The sequence below is a fragment of the Tachyglossus aculeatus genome, chromosome 5 (genome assembly GCF_015852505.1).
Source record: "Tachyglossus aculeatus isolate mTacAcu1 chromosome 5, mTacAcu1.pri, whole genome shotgun sequence".
NCBI lineage: Eukaryota > Metazoa > Chordata > Mammalia > Monotremata > Tachyglossidae > Tachyglossus > Tachyglossus aculeatus.
Window position 1 is genome coordinate 38,872,906 of NC_052070.1, and position 16,128 is coordinate 38,889,033.

Genomic DNA, 16,128 nt, shown 5'->3' on the forward strand with positions numbered 1-16,128 from the left:
GAACATGGAGGTCCCGGCCACCCCCGACTCCCAAAGCCCCCATCTCCTCTGGACACGTGTCGCCTCTCATTCATTCATTCATTCAATCGCATTTATTGAGCGCTTACTGTGTGCAGAACACTGTCCTAAGCGCTTGGGAAGTACAAGTTGGCAGCCTCCTGGACCAGGGCAGGTGTGTGGCAGGTCAGCTCGGCCCTGAGGTCCACACTGGTGCCCAGGGAGCTTGCTGAACTCCCTTTTTTCCCTGTTTCCCCATACCCTTTCCCATGGGAGAACAGCCTGCCCGTTGAATGGGATTTGTTCTTGCAGTGACGTGCACAGGTGGGAGAGAGCGAGAGGTGTATGTCTCGCTGTCATGAGGGGCAGATGAGGGGGGTTATTTTTAAAAGAAGACACCTCCCATGCTTGGAAATTTGGGCAGCAGCAAGATTTTTCTTCTCTGTTCTGCCGTGGGAGGAACTGCGACCTGGGGTGCTATGGCTTTGGCAGCGACATTGCCCCCCAAGATGTTATTTTCCAGCAGGGCATGCCCACTTTTCCCTCCCTGATGGAACCGGGACAGAGGAATTCTCTGTCTCTGGATGGACGTCTGTGCCCCGGGTCCCCTTCAGCTGCCTCCTCCGGAGGGATCGAGGGAAGCAATTGCTGGAATTCCAGCCTGGCTCAGTGGAAAGAGCCCGGGCTTGGGAGTCAGAGGTCGTGGGTTCCAATCCCGGCTCTGCCGCTTGTCAGCTGTGTGACTTTGGGCAAGTCACTTCACTTCTCTGGGCCTCAGCTACCTCATCTGTAATAATAATAATGGCATTTATTAAGCGCTTACTATGTGCAAAGCAATCATTCAATCAATCGTATTTATTGAGCGCTTACTGTGTGCAGAGCACTGTACTAAGAGCTTGGAAGTACAAGTTGGCAACATATAGAGATGGTCCCTACCCAACAGTGGGCTCACAGTCTAGAAGGGGGAGACAGAGAACAAAACAAAACATATTAACAAAATAAAATAAATAGAATAGATATGTACAAGTAAAATAGAGTAATAAATATGTACAAACAAATATAATAATGCATTTTATTACACGCATACTATGTGCGAAGCACTGTTCTAAGCACTGGGGAGGTTACAAGGTGATCAGGTTATCCCACATGGGGCTCACAGTCTTAATCCCATTTTACAGATGAGGTAACTGAGACCCAGAGAAGTTAAGTGACTTGCCCAAAGTCACACAGCTGACAAGTGGCAGAGCTGGGATTTGAACCCATGACCTCTGACTCCAAAGCCTGTGCTCTTTCCACTGAGCCATACTGCTTCTCAATCCCCATCTGTAAAATGGGGATTAAGATTGTGAGCCTCACATGGAACAACCTGATCACCTTGTATCCTCCCCAGTGCTTAGAACAGTGCTTTGCACATAGTAAGTGCTTAACACATACCAAAATTATTAGTTACTATTAATAAGCAAAACATCTGACAAAATCACCTTCCCTCCCGTTAAAGGATGTAGGACAGCCGAGTTGCCTGGACCCCATCAAGTGGACAGAGATTCTGTCACACTGACTTGTTTCCCCAGCACAGTCAAACAATTAATCATATTTATTGAGCACTTACTGTGTGCAGAGCACTGTAATGATGATGGTATTTGATGATGATGATATTAGTTAAGCACTTTTCATTCAATCATTCAATCGTATTTATTGAGCACTTATTGTGTGCAGAGCACTGTACTAAGCACTTGGAAAGTACAATTTGGCCTCACAGTCTAGAAGGGGGAGGCAGAAAATAAACAAAGCAGAACAAGTAGACAGGCATCAATAGCATCAATGTAAATAAATATAATTATAACACCCAAGCATTGTACTAAGTGCTTGGGTGGATACAAACAACTTGAGTCGGATGCAGTCCCTGTCCCACGAGGGGCTCACAGTCTCCATCTCCATTTTACAGATAGGTAATGAAGCACAGAGAAGTGAAGTGACTTGCCCAAAGTCAAACAGCAAACAAGTGGTGGACCAAGACTGAACTCCTTGTCTTCCCTCCCAAACCCTGCCCTCTCCCTGACTTTCCCATCTCTGTTGACGGCACTACCATCCTTCCCGTCTCCCAAGCCCACAACATTGGTGTCATCCTCGACTCCGCTCTTTCGTTCACCCCTCACATCCAAGCCGTCACCAAAACCTGCCGGTCTCAGCTCCGCAACATTGCCAAGATCCGCCTTTTCCTCTTCATCCAAACCATTACCCTTCTCGTTCAAGCTCTCATCCTATCCCGTCTGGACTACTGCATCAGCCTTCTCTCTGATCTCCCATCCTCGTGTCTCTCCCCACTTCAGTCCATACTTCATGCTGCTGCCCGGATTGTCTTTGTCCAGAAACGCTCTGGGCATGTTACTCCCCTCCTCAAAAATCACCAGTGGCTACCAATCAATCTGCGCATCAGGCAGAAACTCCTCACCCTGGGCTTCAAGGCTGTCCATCCATCCCCTCGCCCCCTCCTACCTCCCCTCCCTTCTCTCCTTCTCCAGCCCAGCCCGCACCCTCCGCTCCTCTGCCGCTAATCTCCTCACCGTACCTCATTCTCGCCTGTCCCGCCATCGAGCCCCGGCCCACGTCATCCCCCGAGCCTGGAATGCCCTCCCTCTGCCCATCCGCCAAGCTCGCTCTCTTCCTCCCTTCAAGGCCCTACTGAGAGCTCACCTACTCCAGGAGGCCTTCCCAGACTGAGCCTCTTCCTTCCTCTCCCCCTCGTCCTCCTCTCCACCCCCATTTTACCTCCTTCCCTTCCCCACAGCACCTGTATATATGTATATATGTTTGTACATATTTGTTACTCTATTTATTTATTTATTTTACTTGTACATATCTATTCTATTTATTTTATTTTGTTAGTATGTTTGGTTTTGTTCTCTGTCTCCCCCTTTTAGACTGTGAGCCCACTGTTGGGTAGGGACTATCTCTATATGTTGCCAACTTGTACTTCCCAAGCGCTTAGTACAGTGCTCTGCACACAGTAAGCGCTCAATAAATACGATTGATGATGATGATGATGATTAGAACTCATGACCCTCTGGCTCCCAGACCTGTGGTCTATCTACTATGCCATTCTGCTTCTAAACAGTACGAAGTTCTCAGGAGAGTTCAGTGTAACAATAGAACAGACACATTCCCTTGCCCACGATGAGGTTACAGTCTAGAGGGGGAGACAGACATTAATACAAATAAATAAATTACAGACATGTACCTAAGTACAGTGGGGCTGAGGGATGGAGGTGAATAAACAGAACAAATCAGGACGAGAAATGGAGACACTCAGAGGCTCCTCACCAGCACAAGGACTGAGCCAAGGTGATCCCATCAGTCGATCACGTTTATTGAGCACTTACTACATGCAGCTAACTATACTAAGTGCTTGGGAGAGTACAACGTAACAGAGGATTTTTATGTATTTGTTAATCACTTATTATGTGTCAAACACTGTTTTGAGCTCTAGGGTACAAGTTAATTAGGTTGGACACAATCCCTGTCCTTCATGGGACTCGCAGTCTAAGCAAGAGGGAGAACGGATATCCCCATTGCACAGCTGAGGAAACTGAGGCATAGAGAAGTTGCGTGATTGCCCAAGGTTAAACAGCAAGCAACCGGCAGAGTCGGAATTAGAACCTAGGTCCTTCTGACTCCCAGTCTAGCGCTCTTTCCACTGGGCCACACTGCTTCTCAGTTGCTACACATGTTCCCTGTGCACAATGAGCTCACTGTCTAGAGTTTGGGTAGACCCCTAATAATAATAATAATAATAACAATAATAATAATAATAATAGTATTTGTTAAGCATGTACTATGTGCAAAGCACTGTTCTAAACGCTGGGGGGATGCAAGGTGATCAGGTTGTCCTGCGTGGGGCTCACAGTCTTAATCCCCATTTTGCAGATGAGGAAACTGAGGCACAGAGAAGTGAAGTGACTTGCCCAAAGCATGCAGCTTCCTCTCCCCCTCGTCCCCCTCTCCATCCCCCCATCTTACCTCCTTCCCTTCCCCACAGCGCCTGTATATATGTATATATGTTTGTACATATTTATTACTCTATTTATTTATTTATTTATTTTACTTGTACATATCTATTCTATTTATTTTATTTTGTTAGTATGTTTGGTTTTGTTCTCTGTCTCCCCTTTTTAGACTGTGAGCCCACTGTTGGGTAGGGACTGTCTCTATATGTTGCCAATTTGTACTTCCCAAGCGCTTAGTACAGTGCTCTGCACACAGTAAGCGCTCAATAAATACGATTGATGATGATGATGATGATGATGAAGTGGCAGAGTCGGAATTTGAACCCATGACCTCTGACTCCAAAGCCCGTGCTCTTCCCACTGAGCCACGCTGCTTCTCAAAAGAATAGAGTGCGAACGCAGTCCCCCGCTACCACAAATTATGCAATCGTTTTCCGCATTTGGGGAAATCGTAGGGGTCAGCACAGCCGGAGTGCAAGGGCTGAGCCTCACCCTGGGAAAACCACCTACGTGATCATGGTGTCTCCCCTGCCAGGTAAGAACATCGTGACTTGGGGGAGTCCAGTGAGGTGGGTGGAAATTCCATCCCTGGTATCCCGAATTAAAAGAAACAAGTATCTGACTTGAGTTAAAGATTTGTCTGCCTGAAGGCAGCGTTGTGGACCAGATTGAGGCCGCTTGCTGCCCCAGGATTATGTGGCCCTCCTCAACTGGGGGCTATACTGACTCCTTTTGGATTCCTATTGAGAGAAGCAGTGGGACCTGAGAGTCTGAGAAATTGGGTTCTAATCATTCATTCATTCATTCAATCGTATTTATTGAGCGCTTACTGTGTGCACAGCACTGTACTAAGCGCTTGGGAAGTACAAGTTGGCAACATATAGAGATGGTCCCTACCCAACAGCAGGCTCACAGTCTAGAAGGGGGAGACGGAGAACAAAACAAAATATATTAACAAAATAAAATAAATAGAATAAATATGTACAAATAAAGTAAATAGAGTAATAAATACGTACAAACATATATACATATATACAGGTGCTGTGGGGAGGGGAAGGAGGTAAGGCAGGGGGAGGGGGAGCGGGAGGAGGGGAAGAGGAAGGAGCGAGCTCAGTCTGTGAAGGCCTCCTAATCCTGCTCCACAATGTGTCTGCTGTGTGACCTTGGACAAGTCATTTGATTTTTCTGTTCCTCTGTTTCCTCACCTGTGAAACAATAATAATAATGGCATTTATTAAGCGCTTACTATGTGCAAAGCACTGTTCTACGCACTGGGGAGGTTACAAGGTGATCAGGTTGTCCCACAGGGGGCTCACCATCTTAATCTCCATTTTACAGATGAGGGAACTGAGGCACAGAGAAGTGAAGTGACTTGCCCAAAGTCACACAGCTGACAATTGGCAGAGCAAGGATTCGAACCCATGACCCCTGACTCCAAAGCCCGGGCTCTTTCCACTAGGCCACGCTGCTTCTGAATTGCTGAAGTGACTTGCCCAAAGTCACACAGCTGAAATGGGGATGAAATATCTGTTCTACCTCCCCCTTAGATTATGAGCCCTGTTTAGGCCAGGGATGATCTTGGGCCTAATCTAGCGATTAGTACAGTGCTTGCCACATAGCAAGTACCTCATGAAAAGAGAACGGACCTGGGCGTCAGAGGACCTGGGTTCTAATCTCGGCTGTACCATTTGTCTGCTGTGTGATCTTGGATAAGTCACTTCAGGTCTCCGTGCCTCAGTTCCCTCATCTGTAAAATGGGGGTTAAGACTGTGAACTCTATGCGAGGCAGGGACTGTGTTCAACCTGATTAGGTTGTATCTACCCCAGCGCTTAGTGCCTGTCAGTCAATCAATCAAATATATTGAGCACTTACTATGTGCTCAACCAATATGTGTACTATGTGTTCAACCAATAATTGGGTCCTCATTAAAATTATAAAATTGGCAAGTATTACTCAGGTGTTACTTTCCAATGTGGTGAGCAAAAATCTTGAATTGGATATATTTTCTGGTAACACGTGGCCTAGTGGAAAGAGCCCAGGTATGGGAGTCAAGAGGCCCTGGCTTTTATCCTATCCCGTCTGGACTACTGTATCAGCCTCCTCTCCGATCTCCCATCCTCTTGGTGTCATCCTCGACTCCGCTCTCTCATTCACCCCTCACATCCAAGCCGTCACCAAAACCTGCCGGTCTCAGCTCCGCAACATTGCGAAGATCCGCCCTTTCCTCTCCATCCATACCGCTACCCTGCTCATTCTAGCTCTCATCCTATCCCGTCTGGACTACTGCATCAGCCTTCTCTCTGATCTCCCATCCTCGTGTCTCTCTCCACTTCAATCCATACTTCATGCTGCTGTCCGAATTATCTTTGTCCAGAAACGCTCTGGGCATATTACTCCCCTCCTCAAAAATCTCCAGTGGCTACCAATCAATTTGCACCTCAGGCAGAAACTCCTCACCCTGGGCTTCAAGGCTCTCCATCCCCTTGCCCCCTCCTACCTCACCTCCTTTCTCTCCTTCTCCAGCCCAGCCCGCACCCTCCGCTCCTCCGCCACTAATCTCCTCACCGTACCTCGCTCTCGCCTGTCCCGCCACCGACCCCTGGCTCACGTCATCCCCCGGGCCTGGAATGCCTTCCCTCTGCCCCTCCGCCAAGCTAGCTCTCTTCCTCCCTTCAAGGCCCTACTGAGAGCTCACCTCCTCCAGGAGGCCTTCCCAGACTGAGCCCCTTCCTTCCTCTCCCCCTCGTCCCCCTCTCCACCCCCCCATCTTATCTCCTTCCCTTCCCCACAGCACCTGTATATACCTATATATGTTTGTACATATTTATTACTCTATTTATTTATTTATTTATTTTACTTGTACATATCTATTCTATTTATTTTATTTTGTTAGTATGTTTGGTTTTGTTCTCTGTCTCCCCCTTTTAGACTGTGAGCCCACTGTTGGGTAGGGACTGTCTCTATATGTTGCCAATTTGTACTTCCCAAGCGCTTAGTACAGTGCTCTGCACATAGTAAGTGCTCAATAAATATGATTGATGATGATGATGATGATTGATTGATTGCAGAACACTTGGGAGAGTATAACAATAAACAGACATATTCCCCACCCACAGTGAGCTTTACAGTCTAGAGAACACCACAACTATCTTTATTATTGTTAAGTGCTTGACGAATGCTACCACGATTATTATCCTTATTAGTATTCCCCTGTCCTGGGCGAGTCCAGCATACTTTAATCTCTCCAGCATCCTCTGTCCCTTGGCCTCTGGAGTGGCCGGCTTTGGATGCCCTGCCAATGGCCCCGGCGAAATCCCAGTCCCTCCCGGCCCAAGGCCTGAGGACTCTGTCTCCCCCTTTTAGACTGTGAGCCCACCGTTGGGTAGGGACTGTCTCTATATGTTGCCAACTTGTACTTCCCATGCGCTTAGTACAGTGCTCTGCACACAGTAAGTGCTCAATAAATACAACTGATTGATTGATTGATTGATTGACTCCAGGGAGGCTTCTGAATGTCTCTCCCTGCCCCTTGTCCCTGTAATATGGGACACGGTGGGGAGTGGGAGGCCTGGGAAAGGCAGCTTCACTTCATGCAAATTCAACTCCCGCTGCTTCAGAGGAGCTGTGGGAGGCTGCAGAGCTGGGAACTGACAGCGGAGGAAAAACAAATGCGATAGAGGATCGGTTTGGCAAGGGAGGAAGAACAGGTGACTAAACTGGGCCACTTTTCCGCCTCTGGCAGCAGTGACCAATGATGTGGCCTGATGCCCTGTGGGTGGAAGGTATGGGCCACCCCTTCCAAAGGGGAGAAACTGAGGCTGAGAGTGTAGGGCACAGTGATGCAATTTATGGTATTTGTTTTTAGACTGTGAGCCCACTGTTGGGTAGGGACTGTCTCTATATGTTGCCGACTTGTACTTCCCAAGCGCTTAGTACAGTACTCTGCACACAGTAAGTGCTCAATTAATACGGTTGATTGATTGATTGATTAAGCACTTACTATGTGCAGAGCACTGTTCTAATCTTTAGTATAAAGGGGCTGGTTATTCCATTTTTTTTAATGGCATTTGTTCAGCACCTACTATGTGCCAGGTATCATACTAAGCACTGGGGTAGATATGGAAGACGCAGCGTGGCTCAGTGAAAAGAGCACGGGCTTTGAAGTCAGAGGTCATGGGTTCAAATGCCGGCTCTGCCAATCGTCAGCTGTGTGACTTCAATTCTCTGTGTCTCAGTTATCTCAACTGTAAAATGGGGATTAAGACTGGGAGCCCTCTGTGGGACAACCTGATCACCTTGTAACCTCCCCAGTGCTTTGCACATAGTAAGCACTTAATAAATGCCATTATCATTATTATTATTACAAGCTAAGCAGGTTGGACACAGCCACATGAGACTCACAGTCATAATCCCCATTTTACAGCTGAGATAACTGAGGCACAGAGAAGAGATGTGACTGGCCCAAGGTCACAAGCAGACAAGTGGCAGAGTCAGGATTAGAACCCAGGTCCTTCTGACTCCTAGGCCTGTGCTCTATCCCCTAGGTGATGCTGCTTCTCATCCTTCTCTAGAGAGATATTTCTCCCTCTAGACTGTAAGCTCGATGTGGGCAGGAACGTGTCTACCAATTCCACTGTACTCTACTCTCCCAAGTGCTTAGTGCAGGGTTCTGCACACGGTAAGCGCTCCATAAATTCCATTGTTGGTGATGGTGATAATAATTCAGACACTTGGTTTTCTTTCAGGTGTCCACCTGATGACCATTTTCCAACTGATTAGTGCTAACCTTGTCCGGCAACTGACACACCATGTGTCCAGTGACCCCCCGGACCAGTTTTTCTCTAGACTGTGAGCTCACTGTGGGCAAGAGAATGGGTCTGTTGTTGTTGTTTTGTACTCTTCCAAGCACTTGGTAATAATAATAATAATAATTGTGGCATTTGTTAAGTGCTTACTGTGTGTCAGGCACTATAATAAGCGATGGCTTGGATACAAGACTTAAGTCTTTTAGACTGTGAGCCCACTGTTGGGTAGGGACTGTCTCTATATGTTGCCAACTTGTACTTCCCAAGTGCTTAGTACAGTGCTCTGCACACAGTAAGCGCTCAATAAATACGATTGATTGATTGATTACAAGGAAATAGGGTTGGTTACTGTCCCGGTCCCACATGGTGTCCACAGTGTCAATCCCATTTTACAGATGAGGTAATAATAATAATAATAATAATCGTGGTATTTGACAGGTGCTTACTGTGTTCCATTCATTCATTCAGTCAATCATATTTATTGAGCACTTACTGTGTGCAGAGCACTGTACTAAGCGCTTGGGAAGATGGCAACATGCAGAGATGGTCCCTACCCAACAATGGGCTCACAGTCTAGAAGTCATCAGGTTGTCCCACGTGGGGCTCACAGTCTTCATCCCCATTTTACAGATGAGAGAACTGAGGCAAAGAGAAGTGAAGTGACTTGGCACTGTACTAAGCACTGGGGTGGATACAAGGAAATAGGGTTGGACAATGCCCCTGTCCCACATGGGGTTCACAATCTCAATCCCATTTTACATATGAGGTAATAATAATAATAATTGTGGAATTTGTTAAGCGCTTACTGTGCACCAGTCACTGTTCTAAGCACTGGGGTGGATACAAGCAAATCAGTTTGGACACAGTCCCTGTCCCACAGGGGGCTCACAGTCTCAATCCCCATTTTACAGATGAGGGAGCTGAGGCCCAGAGAAGTGAAGTGACTTGTCCAAGGCCACACAGTAGACAAGTGGCGGAGCTGGGATTAGAACCCAGGACCTTCTGACTCCCAAGACCGTGCTCTATCCACTTCCCAGACTGAGTCCCCTCCTTCCTCTTCCCCTCCTCCCCCTCCCCATCCCCCCCCGCCTTACCTCCTTCCCCTCCCACAGCACCTGTATATATGTATATATGTTTGTACGTATTTATTACTCTATTTTATTTGTACATATTTATTCTATTTATTTTATTTTGTTACTATGTTTTGTTTTGTTCTCCGTCTCCCCCTTCTAGACTGTGAGCCCACTGTTGGGTAGGGACCGGCTCTATATGTTGCCAACTTGTACTTCCCAAGCGCTTAGTACAGTGCTCTGCACACAGTAAGCGCTCAATAAATACAATTGAATGAATGAATGAATGAATATGCCATGCTGCTTTAAGTGCTACATTGCTTGGCACACGGTAAGCGCTCAATAAACCCGACAATGAATGAAAGGCAAAAACTGGAATTTACGCCAAAATCTGGGCCCGCTCCCGTTCCACAGTCTCCCTCACCACAGTTTTCTCTTTATTTTGTTCTAGTGGTAACCACCTGGGCCATAGGAGGAGAGGAGCCCCCTCTTTTTGGCTCGCACTCTCCCCTCCCCAGAAAAACAGAGCCAGAAATAACCGGGGGCCGGGCACTCGTGGCCCTGAGCCAACCAGGAGCCAGAAATAGGAGGCCGAATGGCACCTAGCTGCGATTCCCATCCCGTGGTGGGAGCAGATGGATTGTTCCCTCCTTCTCCTCTGACATTCAATCAATCGATCAATCAGTGCCTTTACTGAGTGCTTCTGCTGAGCAGAACGTTGTACTGAGCACTTGGAAGAGAACAATACCATCGATAGACACGGTCCCTGCTCCAAAGGAGCTTGCAGAGTAAAGAGGGAGGTAGATATTAAAATAAATTACAGATGGTTAGGTGTATCAATCAATCAATCAATCAATCAATAGTATTTATTGAGCGCTTACTGTGTGCAGAGCACCTTACTAAATGCTTGGGAAGTACAAGTTGGCAACGTATAGAGACAGTCCCTACCCAACAGTGGGCTCACAGTCTAAAAGGGGGGACAGAGAACATAACCAAACATACTAACAAAATAAAGTAAATAGAATAGATCTGTACAAGTAAAATAAACAAATAAATAGAGTAATAAATATGTACAAACATATATACATATATACAGGTGCTGTGGGGAAGGGAAGGAGGTAAAATGGGGGTGGAGAGGGGGACGAGGGGGAGAGGAAGGAAGGTGTATAAGGGCTGAGGGGCTGGGTTGGGGGTGTGATGTCGAAATGCTTAACGGATAGAGACTCGAGTGTGTAGAAAATGTAAAAGGGAAGGAAAATACAGGAAGTGAGGGCTTACTCTGGGAAGGCCTTTTGGAGGAGATACGATTTTAGGAGGGGTTTTAACATGGGGACGGTGGTGGTTTGTTGGGTATAATAATAATAATAATGATAATAATGTTGGTATTTGTTAAGCGCTTACTATGTGCAAAGCACCGTTCTAAGTGCTGGGGTAGGTACAAGGTAATCAGGTTGACCCACGAGGGGCTCACAGTCTTCATCCCCATTTTACAGATGAGGGAACTAAGGCCCAGAGAAGTGAAGTGACTTACCCAACGTCACACAGCTGACAAGTGGCGGAGTGGGGATTTGAACCCACGACCTCTGACTCCAAAGCCCGTGCTCTTTCCACTGAGCCATGCTGAAGTGGAAGAGAGTTCCAGGGCAGAGGGTGAACATCGACACACATCAGCCCTCAGCACTGCCAGATGGGGTCTAGGTGCCCATTTCACCTGGCCCTCGGTTAGGGGGAGAACACGGCTCAAGAAGATCTCCTCCTCCCCATTTTTCCTCTCGGGGCTGCCATGGGAATGGGAGGCGAGGCTGGAGAAGGATTTCCAGCCCAGGCTTGACTCTAAGCTGGCTAACGGTAACCCTAACACACCGTGTCTTCCAGGATCCTTAGCTGCTGCTACTATGGGACAATTCTCATCTCTTTCGCCGTCAACTCTTAGCTCACGCCCTCCCTCTTACAGGAAGCTCCCACCTCCTTCATTTCTGACCGACCACAGGTCTACCCAATTGCAAAGCCCTTCTGAGATCAAATATCCTCCAGAAAACCTTCCCTGATTAATCTCTGATCTCCCCACCTTATATAACGATAGCATTTATGAAGCGCTTACGATGCGCAAAGCGCTGTTCTGGTTACAAGGTGATCAGGATTTCCCACGGGGGGCTCACAGTCTTCATCCCCATTTTACAGATGAGGTAACTGAGGCACAGAGAAATTAAGTGACTTGCCCAAAGTCACACAGCTGACAGTTGGCGGAGCTGGGATTTGAACCCATAACCTCTGACTCCCAACTGCATACTCCCCAACTGCCATTTCAGCCACCTGAGCACATAGTTATTATAACCCTTATAGCATTTATAGCCCTTATAGCTTTTAGACTGTGAGCCCACTGTTGGGTAGGGACTGTCTCTATATGTTGCCAATTTGTACTTCCCAAGCGCTTAGTACAGTGCTCTGCACATAGTAAGCGCTCAATAAATACGATTGATGATGATTTATGTACTGTACTTATGTAATCTATTCCTGTAAGCGCCTCTTCTAGACTGTAAACTCCTTGTGGACAGGCCAACTCTCTTATGCTGTACTTTGCCAAGAAAGCGCTCAATAAATATCAATGATTGTTTGATGGATCGATTCGTCTATCTGATATTTATCCAAGTAGCTGTCTCCCTGGCTACACTGTAAAGTTCCTTGAGGTCAGAGATCATGTCTTGTAACTCTTTTGTTTTACAAGACACGCTCATAGAAGCAGCGTTGCTTAGTGGATAGAGCACGGGCCAGGGAAACCAAAGGATCTGGGTTTTAATCCCGCTCCTCCATGTGCCTGCCGTGTGACCTTGGGCAAGTCACTTAACTTCTCTGTGCCTCATTTTCCTCATCTGGAAAATAGGGACTAAGACGGTGAGCCCCATAATAATAATAATAATGGTATTTGTTAAGCGCTTACTATGTGCAAAGCATTCATTCATTCAATTGTATTTATTGAGCACTTACTGTGTGCAGAGCACTGTACTAAGCCCTTGGGAAGTACAAGTTGGCAACATATAGAGACGGTCCCTACCCAACAGTGGGCTCATAGTCTACAAGGGGGAGACAGACAACAAAACAAAACATATTAACAAAATAAAATAAATAGAATAAATATGTACAAGCAAAATAAATAAATAGAGTAATAAATATGTACAAACATATATACAGGTGCTGTGGGGAGGGGAAGGAGGTGGGGATGGGGAGGCGAAGGAGGGGGAGAGTGCTGGGGAGGTTACAAGGTGATCAGTTTGTCCCACATGGGGCTCACAGTCTTAATCCCCATTTTACAGATGAGGTAACAGGGGCACAGAGAAGTTAAGTGACTTGCCCAAAGTCACACAGCTAAGTGGCGGAGCTGGGATTTGAACCCATGATCTCTGACTCCAAAGCCCGGGCTCTTTCCACTGAGTCATGCTGCTTCTCATGAGGGACTGTATCCAATCTGATTAGCTTGTATCTATCTCAGTGCTTGACACGTAGTGAGCACTTAACAAATACCATTTTTTTTTTAAAAAAAGAGAGTGGGCATGAAGCCTATGGTGACTTTGGTGCTTGTCAGGGAGATCCCAGCTGTCCGGGTTTTCCCATCCTCACTCACTCACATGCCTGGTGGCCTAACTCTTCAGGGAGGACAGGATAACTGGGATGAAAAAAGCATTCTATGGAGCTGCTGTTTGAGGGCCTGGAAGAACCAGGTGTGCTGCCATCGGAAGAGATACTTTCATTCATTCAATCGTATTTATTGAGCGCTTACTGTGTGCAGAGTACTGTACTAAGCATTTGGGAAGTACAAGTTGGCAACGTATTTTCATTCATTCATTCAAATCATATTTATTGAGCACTTACTGTGTGCAGAGCACTGTACTAAGCACTTGGGAAGTACAAGTTAGCAAAATATAGAGACAGTCCCTACCCAACAGCAGGCTCACAGTCTAGAAGGGGGAGACAGTCAACAAAACAAAACATATTAACAAAATAAAATAGAATAAATATGTTCAAGTAAAATAAATAAATATTTATTGAGCGCTTACTGTGTGCAGAGCACTGTACTAAGCGCTTGGGAAGTACAAGTTGGCCACAGATAGAGACGGTCCCTACCCAACAGCAGGCTCACAGTCTAGAAATGGACCTTTTGTGGACAGGGAATGTGTCTGTTTACTGGGAAGCAGCACGGCCTGGTGGAAAGAGCACGGGCTTGGGATCAGAGGGATGTGGGTTCTAATCCCAGCTCCTCCACATGTCTGCTGTGTGTTCTTGGGTGAGTCACTTCACTTCTCTGTGCCTCAGTTACCTCAAATGTAAAATGAGGATTAAGACTGTGAGCCCCAGGTGGGACAGGGACTGTGTCTAACCTGATTACCCTGTATCTACCCCAGTGCTTAGAAAAGTGCTGAAATACCACAGTTATTATCATTATTATATTGTAAGAATAATAATAATGATGGTTTTTGTCAAGTGCTTACTATGTGCCAAACACCGTTCTAAGTGCTGGGGCAATAATAATAATAATAATAATAATAATGGTGGCATTTATTAAGCACTTACTATGTGCAAAGCACTCTTCTAAGCACTGGGGTGGTTACAAGGTGATCAGGTTGTCCCATGGGGGGCTCACACTCTTAATCCCCATTTTACAGATGGGGTAACTGAGGCACAGAGAAGTTAAGTGACTTGCCCAAAGTCACAGAGCTGACAATTGGCAGAGCTGGGATTTGAACCCATGACCTCTGACTCCCAAGCCCGGGATCTTTCCACTAAGCCGCATTGTAGTCTTCCAAGTGCTTAGTACAGTGTTCTGCACCCAGTGAGTACTCAAGAAATACCACTGATTGATTGATTGACGGATCCCTCTGATAGTGGAGGGAGAAGTGGCATGCCTTCTCACTGGAAACGATTACCAGCCTCCGGGCCTCCTCTTTCCCCACTTTTGCCGGAGATGTTCCTTCGCCCATCCCCACCAGGCCGAGCTACTGCTGGCTTGGAAGTCAGAGGTCATGGGTTCTAATCCTGGCTCCGCCACTTAGCAGCTGTGTGACTTTGGTGGCATCAACTTCTGCTCCAGCTTGATCTGCAGAGTCCTCCCGGCTGCCTGTCCCGCTGACCGTTGGCCAGTCTGAAGCCCCCGCACCCAGGCCGAAGTCAATCAATCCGGCGGGCGGCTTCACTGCTGCGACGTCAGAGTACACTGATAATAGCTGAGCATTCAAATAATACAGTAACATCCATCACACTAAATGCCATTATGGCAGCCAAACGCCTAGGGGGTGAAGTGTCTTGCTTAGTGGTTGGGACCAAATGTGACAAGGTGAGAAACCGTTAAAGTCAACACCGTAAGTCAAATACCCATTTATATCAAAATCATCCCCTGGGGACTGAGATCTACCGAGTGTCACTAATCGGAGCTGAGTGCAAATTCTCGGGACGAATTGTGGGTCATGAACTTGATTGAAGACATGGAAGTTCAAAATGTTAATCTTCTACACAAGGTAGGATCCTTTAGTGAATTTGCAGCCTTGATTTACCAGCTACTGAGGTGTCGTGACTCATTTAAATTTCTGGGGTTTTAGTTTCTTTAAGTGTAGAAAACTCATCTCCAGTCTGCAACAAGGGGTTGGGGTTGGGATTGCTCAACAGCGTGGCATAGTGGAAAGAGCACAGGCTTGGGAGTCAGAGGTCATGGGTTCTAATCCTGGCTCCGCCACTTATGATGATGATGATGATGGCATTTATTAAGTGCTTACTATGTGCAAAGCACTGTCCTAAGCACTGGGGAGGTTACAAGGTGATCAGCTTGTCCCGCGGGGTGCTCACAGTCTTAATCCCCATTTTCCAGATGAGGGAACTGAGGCCCAGAGAAGTGAAGTGACTTGCCCAAAGTCACACAGCTGACAAGTGGTGGAGCTGGGATTTGAACCCATAACCTCTGACTCCAAAGCCCGGGCTCTTTCCACTGAGCCATGCTGCTTTTGGGCAAGTCACTTAACTTCTCTGTGCCTGTTACCTCATCTGTAAAGTGAGGATTAAGACTGTGAGCCCCACGTGGGACAACCTGACTACCTTGTATCTAACCCAGCGCTTAGAACAGTGATTGGCATATAGTAAGCGCTTAACAAATGCCATAATTAATTAATTAATTAACAACTGTATGTCAACTTATTTGAACTTCTTAGAGATGTATGTTCGTTCAAAGTAGTGTGGGTCATTCATTTTTGATGGATTATTTTGGTGTT

At 46.7% G+C, this 16,128-nt stretch overlaps 1 non-coding gene across 1 annotated transcript; it reads right to left on the bottom strand.

Annotated features, from left to right (window-relative positions):
• Positions 1–4,382: 4,382 nt before the first annotated feature.
• On the bottom strand, positions 4,383–4,544 carry LOC119928985. Its single transcript, XR_005451129.1, has one exon. It is a non-coding gene; the product is annotated as a U1 spliceosomal RNA (small nuclear RNA).
• Positions 4,545–16,128: the final 11,584 nt, after the last annotated feature.